This window comes from Cryptomeria japonica, unplaced genomic scaffold (assembly GCF_030272615.1).
Source record: "Cryptomeria japonica unplaced genomic scaffold, Sugi_1.0 HiC_scaffold_34, whole genome shotgun sequence".
In the NCBI taxonomy this organism is placed as follows: domain Eukaryota; kingdom Viridiplantae; phylum Streptophyta; class Pinopsida; order Cupressales; family Cupressaceae; genus Cryptomeria; species Cryptomeria japonica.
In genome coordinates this window covers 800,001-812,500 of record NW_026728856.1, presented here as the reverse complement: position 1 = coordinate 812,500, position 12,500 = coordinate 800,001, and the positions used below count along the sequence as shown (strand labels likewise).

The following is a 12,500-nucleotide window of genomic DNA, read 5'->3' as shown; positions in this document are numbered from 1 at the left end:
TTCTATAATCTCAACTTTTTTTGCCTTTTCAGGAAACTTTTGAATGGAGCGCATCATTGGTGCGCTCCGAAGTGTGCTCCAAGGTGCGCACCTCTGGTGTGCTCCAAAGCTCTCTCTAGCTGCGTGCACCTGCCCCGGCCGCGCACCCGGCCCCGCCCAGCTTCGCTCACCTGTCCCGGGCGTCTGGTGCGGAACCTTAGAGTAAGAAACATCACCGTGCACCTTGGCCAACGTGCGCGACTCGACCGAGCGCGCACTGGCCGAGGTGCACACCGATTTCACCTGGGTGCGCGCGCAGCACCTCGGGCGCACCGGGGTGCGCGCACAACGCCCGGGTTGCACCGTGGCCTGTGTGCTCGGGGCGCCTCGGGTGCGCGCTCGGTGTCGCCCCCGCGCGCGCGGTAGTGCGGGCAGCGCACCCCGGCCCGGCCCGGCCCCGACGAGAACGCAAACGGGCAAAAGGTTTATTCAAATAGCATTGCGACGCCCGGCGAAAAACTAAAAAAGGGTGCAACACCGGGACTTCCCGGGAGGTCACCCATCCCAGTACTACTCCGGCCCAAGCGCGCTTAACTGCGGAGTTCTGATGGGATCCGGTGCACTAACGCTGGTATGATCGCACCCGTTATGAGCTTGTCGCAGTGTGTACTTAGCAAACCGCGACCCACGTGCGAATCCACCCCGGCCACCCACCCCCGTCGAGGTGCACACCCTCCCTCGCGAAGTGCGCCCCGTTCGCCAAGTGTGAGCCCTGCCCGGGTGCGCGCACCTTGCTAGGGCGTCGGGTGTGCACCCGGCCCGGCCTACGTGCGTGCACCTGGACGGGGCGTCGTGTGCGTGCAGTGTCCCGTCTGCAACGCGGTGCCCACACACCACCTCGGGCGCAACGACCTGCGCTCACATGTGGGCCGAGTGCACCTTGGTGCATGTTCGGGGCGCCTCGGGTGCACGCTCGATCTTGCCCCGGTGCACCAAGGCGCTCGGTTTGCCCCGGGTGCGCACTTGGTGCAAGGTGGGCACCCAAAATAGGGATCAAGCACCAAAACACAAGTTTCGGGATGCAAAATGGGACCCAAGGACCACAAATGCGTTCCAAGACCCATGATGGGTCCACGAGAACAAAAATGTGTTCCGAGACTTAATAAACAAATATTGGGTTTTAGGAGAAGAAACATGCTCTGATGCCCAAAACGAGAATCGACCCCGAAAAGGCCACAGGCCAAAAGTGGGATGCGAGACAAAAAAAAATGGGACCCGAGGACCAAAATTGGGTTCCCAGGTCGAAGACAGGGCAACCGGACAAGAAACGACCTCTAAGGCTCGAAATGAGTCCCGACGACTAAAACTTGACAAGAAGCACCCATCAGGCACCCAACTCGACACCCATGGGATGCCGACCCACCCGGGCTTCCACCTAGCACACCTTGGCACCCACCCACCCTCGCACCCAACCTCGCACCCAACTTAGCACCTTTGAACCCACATTGGCACTCACCCTGACCCTGGCACCTTGGAACCCACATTGGCACTCACCTTGACCCTGGCACCCACCTTTGCACTCACCTTGGGACCCACCCTGGCTCCCACCTCGGCACCCACCCAGACACCCACCTTGGTTCCTTGGCACCCACCTTGGATCCTTGGCACCCACCCCGACACCCACCTTGGCACGCAACTTGGCTACTTGCCACCCACCTTGGCTCCTTGACGCCCACCCCGACAACCACCCCGTGACCTACCCTGGCTAGGGTTGGTGCACACCCACCCTGGTGCCCACCTTGGCACCCACCCCATGACCCACCTTGGCACGCACCTTAGTACCCACCCCGTTACCCACCCTAGGACCCACCCCGTGACCCACCTTGGCCAGGGTGGGTGCACCCACCCTGGTGCCCACCTTGGCACCCACCCATCCTAGCACCCAGCCTGTGACCGGGCTTGGAACCCAACCTTGCACCCGTCTTGGCCAGTGTGGGTGCGCACCCATCCTGGCACCCACGTTGTGACACACCCTTTAACCCACGCACCCTAGCAGCCACGTTGGCACCCACCTTGGAACACAACCTAGCAACTTGGCACCCACCCCGTGACCCACCTTGGCATCCACCATAGCAGTCGCCCACTTGGCACCCACCTTGGAACCCAAGTTGGCACCCACCTCGGCACCCACCTTGACACTTGTGGACCCACCTTGCCACTCACCCTAGCATCGACCCATCCTAGCACCCACCCTGGCACCTTTGCACCCTAGCACTCACCCATCCTAGCACCTAACCTGTGACCCACCTTGACACTCACCCTCGCACCCACCTTGGAACCCAACCTAGCACCCACCCACCCTGACACCAACCCTAGCACCTACCCACCCTTGCACCCACCCTGTGACCCATCTTGGCACCCACCCATCCTACCACTCAACCTATCACCCACCTTCTCACCCACCTTGGCATCCACCTTAGCACCCACCCACACTGGCACCTTGGCACCCACCTCGGGCAAGGTGGGTGCACACCCACCCTGACACCCAATTTAGAACCAACCGAGCATGTTACCCACCTTGGCACCCACATTGCAGCCCACCCTAGTACCCACCCTATGACCCACATTGGCATCCACACCCTAGCACCCAGGCACCTCGACACCCGCCTTGACACGCACCCTAGCACTAAACCTGTGACCCACCTTGGAACTCACCCTAGAACCCACCCACCCTGTGAACCACCTTGGCATCCACCTTAGCACCCACCCACCTTGGCACCCACTCTAGCACTCACCCATCCTAACACCCAACTTGTTACCCACCTTGGCACCCGCCCTCGCGTCCACCTTGAAACCCACCCTAGCACCCACCCACGCAGGAGCCCACCTTGGCACCCAACCTAACACCCACGCATCCTGGCACCCAACTTGTGACCCACCTTGGAACCCACCCTAGTACCCACCTTTGAACCCACTATATCACCAACCCACCTTGGCACCCACCCTATGACCCTCTTTGGAATCCACCCTAGCACGCACCCACCCTGGCACCCACCATGGAGCGCACCCTAGCACCCACCCACCTCGGCACGCACCTCAACACCCACCTTGGTGTGCGCACTGCGCCAACCTCTCAAAGACCCTATGTGGTGCGCTCCAAAGTGTACACCTTTGGTGCGCTCCAAGGTGCGCACCTTTGGTGCACACCGAGGTGCACACCAAAGTGTGCACCGAGGTGAGCACCAAAGTGCACTCCAAGGTGCACACCAAGGCGTGCACCTTTGGTGCGGTCAATGCAAACGAATTCGGAAGTTGGGGTCGATGTCCTAATCGCTGCTGCAGACTACACGTATGAGAATCGGACAAATAGCTTTATATAGGGGAGGTGTTGCGTTTGATGGGTCGACTCCCCTGGTTGTGTGCACTGCACCAACTTCAAAGACCCTGTCTTGTTTAAGAAGTCAAAAGTTGGGGTGGATGTCCTAATCATTGCTGCAGTCTACGCATGTATGAGAATCAGACAAATAGCTTATATAGGGGAGGTGTTGCATTCGGTGGGTTGACTCCCCTGGTTGTGCGCACTGCGCCAACCTCAAAGACCCCGCATAGCAGAAGAAGTCGGAAGTCGGATTTTGGTGAGCACCAAGGCGTGCACCTTTGGTGCGGTCAACGCAGACGAATTCAGAAGTTGGGGTGGATGTCCTAATCGTTGTTGCAGGCTACACATGTATGAGAATCAGACAAATAGCTTATATAGGGGAGGTGTTGGGTTTGATGGGTCAACTCCCTTGGTTGTGCGCATTACGCCAACCTCAAAGACCTTGTTTTCGTTAAGAAGTCAAAAGTTGGGGTCAATGTCCTAATGGCTCCTGTAGGCTACACATGTATGAGAATCGGACAAATAGCTTATATAGGGGAGGTGTTGGGTTTGATGGGTCGACTCCCCTGGTTGTGCGCATTACGTCAACCTCAAAGACCTTGTTTTCGTTAAGAAGTCAAAAGTTGGGGTCGATGTCCTAATTGCTCCTGTAGACTACACATGTATGAGAATCAGACAAATAGCTTATATAGGGGAGGTGTTGGGTTTGATGGGTTGACTCCCCTAGTTGTTCGCATTACACCAACCTCAAAGACCTTGTTTTCGTTTAGAAGCCGAAAGTTGGGGTCGATGTCCTAATTGCTCCTGCAGGCTACGCATGTATGAGAATCAGACAAATAGCTTATATAGGGGAGGTGTTGGGTTTGATGGGTCGACTCCCCTGGTTGTGCGCATTGCGCCAACCTCAAAGACCCTGCATTGCGGATGAAGTCGAAAGTCAGAGTTTGGTGTGCTACAAGGTGTGGTCGAAGGTGCTCACCTAGGTGTGCACCTTTGGAGCGCAGGAAAAGTGCCCTCCAAAAGTGCGCACCTTTGGAGTGCACAAAAGTGCCCTCCAAAAGTGCGCACCTTTGGAGCGCACAAAAGTGCCCTCCAAAAAGTGCCCTCCAAAAGTGCGCACCTTTGGAGCGCACAAAAGTGCCCTCCAAAAAGTGCCCTCCAAAAGTGCGCACCTTTGGAGTGCAGAAAAGTGCCCTCCAAAAAGTGCCCTCCAAAAGTGTGCACCTTTGGAGTGCACAAAAGTGCCCTCCAAAAGTGCGCACCTTTGGAGCGCAGAAAAGTGCCCTCCAAAAAGTGCCCTCCAAAAGTGCGCACCTTTGGAGCGCAGAAAAGTGCCCTCCAAAAAGTGCCCTCCAAAAGTGCGCACCTTTGGAGCGCAGAAAAGTGCCCTCCAAAAAGTGCCCTCCAAAAGTGCGCACCTTTGGAGCGCAGAAAAGTGCCCTCCAAAAAGTGCCCTCCAAAAGTGCGCACCTTTGGAGCGCACAAAAGTGCCCTCCAAAAAGTGCCCTCCAAAAGTGCGCACCTTTGGAGCGCACAAAAGTGCCCTCCAAAAGTGCGCACCTTTGGAGCGCACAAAAGTGCCCTCCAAAAGTGCGCACTTTTGGTGCGCACCAAGGCGCTGGTTCGGTCGTTGCAGGCGAGTTCGGAAGTTGGGGTCGATGTCCTGAGCGGAGGTGCAAACTACACAGGTGTCGGAATCGGACAAATAGCTTATATAGGGGAGGTGTATGCTTCGATGGGTCGACTCCCCAGGTTGAGCGCACCGCGCCAACCTCAAAGACCCTACGGTATGGATGAAGTCGGAAGTTGGGTCCGATGACCGATTCGATTAGTAGGTATGCTCATGAGGTCGGAATTTGGGTCCGATGACCTGCCATGTGCAGGAAGGCGAATGTTGGCACTGTGCGTTGCAAGGTGCACACCAAGGTGCTGGTGCGGTCTTTTTAGTCGAGTTCGGAAGTTGGGGTCGATGTCCTGATCGGAGGTGCAAGCTACACAGGTGTGGGAATCGGACAAATAGCTTATATAGGGGAGGTGTATGCTTCGTTGGGTCGACTCCCCGGGTTGAGCGCACCGCGCCAACCTCAAAGACCCTACGGTATGGATGAAGTCGGAAGTTGGGTCCGATGACCGATTCGATATGTAGGCATACTCGCGAGGTCGGAATTTGGGTCCGATGACCTGCCATGTGCAGGAAGGCGAATGTTGGCACTGTGCGTTGCAAGGTGCGCACCAAGGCGCTGGTTCGGTCGTTGCAGGCGAGTTCGGAAGTTGGGGTCGATGTCCTGATCGGAGGTGCAAACTACACAGGTGTGGGAATCGGACAAATAGCTTATATAGGGGAGGTGTATGCTTCGTTGGGTCGACTCCCCGGGTTGAGCGCACCGCGCCAACCTCAAAGACCCTACGGTATGGATGAAGTCGGAAGTTGTGTCCGATGACCGATTCGATATGTAGGCATACTCGCGAGGTCGGAATTTGGGTCCGATGACCTGCCATGTGCAGGAAGGCGAATGTTGGGACTGTGCGTCGCAAGGTGCGCACCAAGGCGCTGGTGCCGTCATTGCAGTCGAGTTCGGAAGTTGGGGTCGATGTCCTGGTCAGAGGTGCAAACTACACAGGTGTGGGAATCGGACAAATAGCTTATATAGGGGAGGTGTATGCTTCGATGGGTCGACTCCCCGGGTTGAGCGCACCGCGCCAACCTCAAAGACCCTACAGTATGGATGAAGTCGGAAGTTGGGTCCGATGACCGATTCGATACGTAGGCATATTGGCGAGGTCTGAATTTGTGTCCGATGACCTGCCATGCGCAGGAAGGCGGAATTTGGGTCCGATGACCGAGTTGATGGCGTGCCATGCGCAGAAAGGCGGAATTTGGGTCCGATGACCGAGTTGATGTTGATGGCCCGCCATGCACAGGAAGGCGGAATTTGGGTCCGATGACCGATTTGAAGGCGTGCCATGCGCAGAAAGGCGGAGTTTGGGTCCGATGACCGAGTTGATATTGATGGCCCGCCATGCGCAGGAAGGCGGAATTTGGGTCCGATGACCTGACATACGCATGGAGTCCGACTCGGGGGCCGATGTTCGATTCGATGACTTGCATTGTGGGTAAAGTCGGAAGTTGTGGTCTTTGACCCGATTCGATGACCAGACTTCGGCTGCTTGAGAATCGGACAAATAACTTATATAGGGGAGGTAGTGTTCTCGAGCATCCTCCCCCCGTGCCCGTTTATGTCGATTGATGCTGGTGCTCGACTGGTTGGAGCGCTCGGATGCAAAAATCTTGCACCAGGATTTATCGATTGTGATGGACACGGCAAGTCTCCTGATTGCTATGCAGGAGCTCATCGTGAATCTCTATGCGGCCTTGGTATGGACTCGACCTGCGGAATGGTTCGGCAATGGTAGTCGCTCCAACACGTCCTTGCAATGGCCACAGAGGTGATTCGACTAGAGCTCCAGTCTAGCTTTTGGGTTGCTTGGCGGACTGGTATAGCCGCGATCGAGTTCCGGCCATGAACGTTTTAGATAGCTCTTGGGCTTTCTGGGACGGAAGTCGGAAGTTTGGGCTGTTGTCCGATTTGATGACCATTCTTCGGATGTGTGAGAATCGGACAAATAACTTATATAGGGGACTGTGTTGTCTCACGCAGCCCCCTCCGTGCCCCTCTATCTCGACCGATGTTGGTGCTTGAAAGGGTTGGGATCGCTCGGATTTATAAACGTGCACCACCATTTGTCGAGTGTGAGGGACGCGGCAGGTCTCCTAAATGCTATACGGGCGCTCTCTGAGAATCTCTATCCGGCCTCGACACAGACTAGTCTTGCTGAATGGTTTGGCACTGGTAGTCGATCCAACACGTCGTTGTTGTGGCCGCCTAGGCGATTCGATTCGAGCCCCCGTCTAGCTTTTGGGTTGCTTGGCGGATTTTGCCCTATCCGCAAGTGAGCTCGGTCCCTAAACGTTCGAGAAACCCGATTGCTATGCGCCGACTCTCTTTCTTGCGAGCCTCCATCTAGCTTTTGGGTCTCTACGGAACGGAAGTCGGAATCTGGGACCGTTGTTTGATTCGACGAGGCAGACTACGGTTGTGCGAGAATCGGACAAATAACTTATATAGGGGAGGTGTTGACTGGAGCATTCTCCCCCGTGCCCCTCTAACTCGACCAATGCTGGCGCTCGAACGGTGGTAGCGCTCGGATTTTCGTTGAGCGCCAGCATTGGTCGATTTAGAGGGGCATGCGAGATTCCCGAATGCTATGCGAGGGCTCTAACGGAAATGTCTATTGGTTTCGGTATGGATGCAATTGCGAGTGGTTCGGCAAAGGTAGTCGTTCCGATGCGTCCATGTCGTGGCCAAATCGATAATTCGATTTGAGCCCTCGTATAGCATTTGGGTCTCTCGATGTGATTCCGCATTCCAGTCCCTTTGGGCACTGCTTGAGCCGCATCCCAGGGGGTTCCCTTCCCAATAATCTGCCTCGCAACCCGATTGCTATGCGGTGAGGCTCCTCGGCCGCCTCGGAACTATCTGTGTATCAGACGCATCGCGGGATAAGGGGTTGGCAACGGTAGTCGCCCCAAGCGCGTCCGATGCTTGGACCATTCCGAGGCGGCCCTGAAGCCTCTTCCGTCTAGCCGTTGGGTCCTTCTCGCCGCATCCCTTGCCTCGCACCCCGATTGCTATGCGGTGAGGCTCCTCGGCCGCCTTGGAACTATCTGTGTATCAGACGCATCGCGGGATAAGGGGTTGTCACTGGTAGTCGCCCCAAGCGCGTCCGATGCTTGGACCATTCCGAGGCGGCCCTGAAGCCTCTTCCGTCTAGCCGTTGGGTCCTTCTCGCCGCATCCCTCGACTCGCACCCCGATTGCTATGCGGTGAGGCTCCTCGGCCGCCTTGGAACTATCTGTGTATCGGACGCGTCGCGGGATAAGGGGTTGTCACTGGTAGTCGCCCCAAGCGCGTCCGATGCTTGGACCATTCCGAGGCGGCCCTGAAGCCTCTTCCGTCTAGCCGTTGGGTCCTTCTCGCCGCATCCCTCGCCTCGCACCCCGATTGCTATGCGGTGAGGCTCCTCGGCCGCCTTGGAACTATCTGTGTATCGGACGCGTCGCGGGATAAGGGGTTGTCACTGGTAGTCGCCCCAAGCGCGTGCGATGCATGGACCATTCCCAGGCGGCCCTGAAGCCTCTTCCGTCTAGCCGTTGGGTCCTTCTCGCCGCATCCCTCGCCTCGCACCCCGATTGCTATGCGGTGAGGCTCCTCGGCCGCCTTGGAACTATCTGTGTATCGGACGCGTCGCGGGATAAGGGGTTGTCACTGGTAGTCGCCCCAAGCGCGTCCGATGCTTGGACCATTCCGAGGCGGCCCTGAAGCCTCTTCCGTCTAGCCGTTGGGTCCTTCTCGCCGCATCCCTCGCCTCGCACCCCGATTGCTATGCGGTGAGGCTCCTCGGCCGCCTTGGAACTATCTGTGTATCGGACGCGTCGCGGGATAAGGGGTTGTCACTGGTAGTCGCCCCAAGCGCGTCCGATGCTTGGACCATTCCGAGGCGGCCCTGAAGCCTCTTCCGTCTAGCCGTTGGGTCCTTCTCGCCGCATCCCTCGCCTCGCACCCCGATTGCTATGCGGTGAGGCTCCTCGGCCGCCTTGGAACTATCTGTGTATCGGACGCGTCGCGGGATAAGGGGTTGTCACTGGTAGTCGCCCCAAGCGCGTCCGATGCTTGGACCATTCCGAGGCGGCCCTGAAGCCTCTTCCGTCTAGCCGTTGGGTCCTTCTCGCCGCATCCCTCGCCTCGCACCCCGATTGCTATGCGGTGAGGCTCCTCGGCCGCCTTGGAACTATCTGTGTATCGGACGCATCGCGGGATAAGGGGTTGTCACTGGTAGTCGCCCCAAGCGCGTCCGATGCTTGGACCATTCCGAGGCGGCCCTGAAGCCTCTTCCGTCTAGCCGTTGGGTCCTTCTCGCCGCATCCCTCGCCTCGCACCCCGATTGCTATGCGGTGAGGCTCCTCGGCCGCCTTGGAACTATCTGTGTATCGGACGCGTCGCGGGATAAGGGGTTGTCACTGGTAGTCGCCCCAAGCGCGTCCGATGCTTGGACCATTCCGAGGCGGCCCTGAAGCCTCTTCCGTCTAGCCGTTGGGTCCTTCTCGCCGCATCCCTCGCCTCGCACCCCGATTGCTATGCGGTGAGGCTCCTCGGCCGCCTTGGAACTATCTGTGTATCGGACGCGTCGCGGGATAAGGGGTTGTCACTGGTAGTCGCCCCAAGCGCGTCCGATGCTTGGACCATTCCGAGGCGGACCTGAAGCCTCTTCCGTCTAGCCGTTGGGTCCTTCTCGCCGCATCCCTCGCCTCGCACCCCGATTGCTATGCGGTGAGGCTCCTCGGCCGCCTTGGAACTATCTGTGTATCGGACGCGTCGCGGGATAAGGGGTTGTCACTGGTAGTCGCCCCAAGCGCGTCCGATGCTTGGACCATTCCGAGGCGGCCCTGAAGCCTCTTCCGTCTAGCCGTTGGGTCCTTCTTGCCGCATCCCTCGCCTCGCACCCCGATTGCTATGCGGTGAGGCTCCTCGGCCGCCTTGGAACTATCTGTGTATCGGACGCGTCGCGGGATAAGGGGTTGTCACTGGTAGTCGCCCCAAGCGCGTCCGATGCTTGGACCATTCCGAGGCGGCCCTGAAGCCTCTTCCGTCTAGCCGTTGGGTCCTTCTCGCCGCATCCCTCGCCTCGCACCCCGATTGCTATGCGGTGAGGCTCCTCGGCCGCCTTGGAACTATCTGTGTATCGGACGCATCGCGGGATAAGGGGTTGTCACTGGTAGTCGCCCCAAGCGCGTCCGATGCTTGGACCATTCCGAGGCGGCCCTGAAGCCTCTTCCGTCTAGCCGTTGGGTCCTTCTCGCCGCATCCCTCGCCTCGCACCCCGATTGCTATGCGGTGAGGCTCCTCGGCCGCCTTGGAACTATCTGTGTATCGGACGCGTCGCGGGATAAGGGGTTGTCACTGGTAGTCGCCCCAAGCGCGTCCGATGCTTGGACCATTCCGAGGCGGACCTGAAGCCTCTTCCGTCTAGCCGTTGGGTCCTTCTCGCCGCATCCCTCGCCTCGCACCCCGATTGCTATGCGGTGAGGCTCCTCGGCCGCCTTGGAACTATCTGTGTATCGGACGCGTCGCGGGATAAGGGGTTGTCACTGGTAGTCGCCCCAAGCGCGTCCGATGCTTGGACCATTCCGAGGCGGCCCTGAAGCCTCTTCCGTCTAGCCGTTGGGTCCTTCTCGCCGCATCCCTCGCCTCGCACCCCGATTGCTATGCGGTGAGGCTCCTCGGCCGCCTTGGAACTATCTGTGTATCGGACGCGTCGCGGGATAAGGGGTTGTCACTGGTAGTCGCCCCAAGCGCGTTCGATGCTTGGACCATTCCGAGGCGGACCTGAAGCCTCTTCCCTCTAGCCGTTGGGGCTTTCTCGCCGCATCCCTCGCCTCGCACCCCGATTGCTATTCGGTGAGGCTCCTCGGCCGACTTGGAACTATCTGTGTATCGGACGCATCGCGGGATAAGGGGTTGGCAGTGGTAGTCGCCCCAAGCGCGTCCGATGCTTGGACCATTCCGAGGCGGCCCTGCAGCCTCTTCCGTCTAGCCGTTGGGGCCATCTCGCTGCATCCCCCACCTCGCACCACGATTGCTATGCGGTGAGGCTCCTTGGCCGCCTCGGAACTATCTGTGTATCGGACGCATCGCGGGATAAGGGGTTGTCACTGGTAGTCGCCCCAAGCGCGTCCGATGCTTGGACTATTCCGAGGCGGCCCTGCAGCCTCTTCCGTCTAGCCGTTGGGGCCATCTCGCCGCATCCCCCAGCTCCTCGGCCGCCTCGGAACTATCTGTGTATCGGACGCATCGCGGGATAAGGGGTTGGCAGTGGTAGTCGCCCCAAGCGCGTTCGATGCTTGGACTATTCCGAGGCGGCCCCGCAGCCTCTTCCGTCTACCCTTTGGGGCCATCTCGCCGCATCCCTCGCCTCGCACCCCGATTGCTATGCGGTGAGGCTCCTCGGCCGCCTGGGAACTATCTTCGTATCGGATGCATCGCGGGATAAGGGGTTGTCACTGGTAGTCGCCCCAAGCGCGTCCGATGCTTGGACTATTCCGAGGCGGCCCTGTGGCCTCTTCCGTCTAGCCGTTGGGGCCATCTCGCCGCATCCCTCACCTCGCACCCCCATTGCTATGCGGTGAGGCTCCTCGGCCGCCTTGGAACTGTCTTCGTATCGGAAGCATCGCGGGATAAGGGGTTGTCACTGGTAGTCGCCCCAAGCGCGTCCGATGCTTGGACTATTCCGAGGCGGCCCTGCAGCCTCTTCCGTCTAGCCGTTGGGGCCATCTCGCCGCATCCCCCACCTCGCACCCGGATTGCTATGCGGTGAGGCTCCTCGGCCGCCTTGGAACTATCTTCGTATCGGACGCATCGCGGGATAAGGGGTTGTCACTGGTAGTCGCCCCAAGCGCGTCCGATGCTTGGACTATTCCGACGCGGCCCTGTGGCCTCTTCCGTCTAGCCGTTGGGGCCATCTCGCCGCATCCCCCACCTCGCACCCCGATTGCTATGCGGTGAGGCTCCTCGGCCGCCTTGGAACCATCTTCGTATCGGACGCATCGCGGGATGAGGGGTTGTCACTGGTAGTCGCCCCAAGCGCGTCCGATGCTTGGACCATTCCGAGGCGGCCCTGAAGCCTCTTCCGTCTAGCCGTTGGGGCCTTCCCGCCCCATCCCTCGCCTCGCACCCCCGATTGCTATGCGGTGAGGCTCCTCGGCCGCCTTGGAACCATCTGTGTATCGGACGCATCGCGGGATAAGGGGTTGGCACTGGTAGTCGCCCCAAGCGCGTCCGATGCTTGGAGCATTCCGAGGTGGCCCTGAAGCCTCTTCCGTCTAGCCGTTGGGGCCTTCCCGCCCCATCCCTCGCCTCGCACCCCGATTGATATGCGGTGAGGCTCCTCGGCCGCCTTGGAACTATCTGTGTATCGGACGCATCGCGGGATAAGGGGTTGGCACTGGTAGTCGTCCCAATCGCGTCCGATGCTTGGACCATTCCGAGGCGGCCCTGCAGCCTCTTCCGTTTAGCCGTCGGGGCCT

The 12,500-nt window shown here is 59.0% G+C and overlaps 1 non-coding gene across 1 annotated transcript; it reads right to left on the bottom strand.

Annotated features, from left to right (window-relative positions):
• Positions 1 to 505: 505 nt before the first annotated feature.
• Positions 506 to 624, bottom strand: LOC131861915 (5S ribosomal RNA). Its single transcript, XR_009360945.1, has one exon. It is a non-coding gene; the product is annotated as a 5S ribosomal RNA (ribosomal RNA).
• Between the last annotated feature and the right edge of the window lie 11,876 nt (positions 625 to 12,500).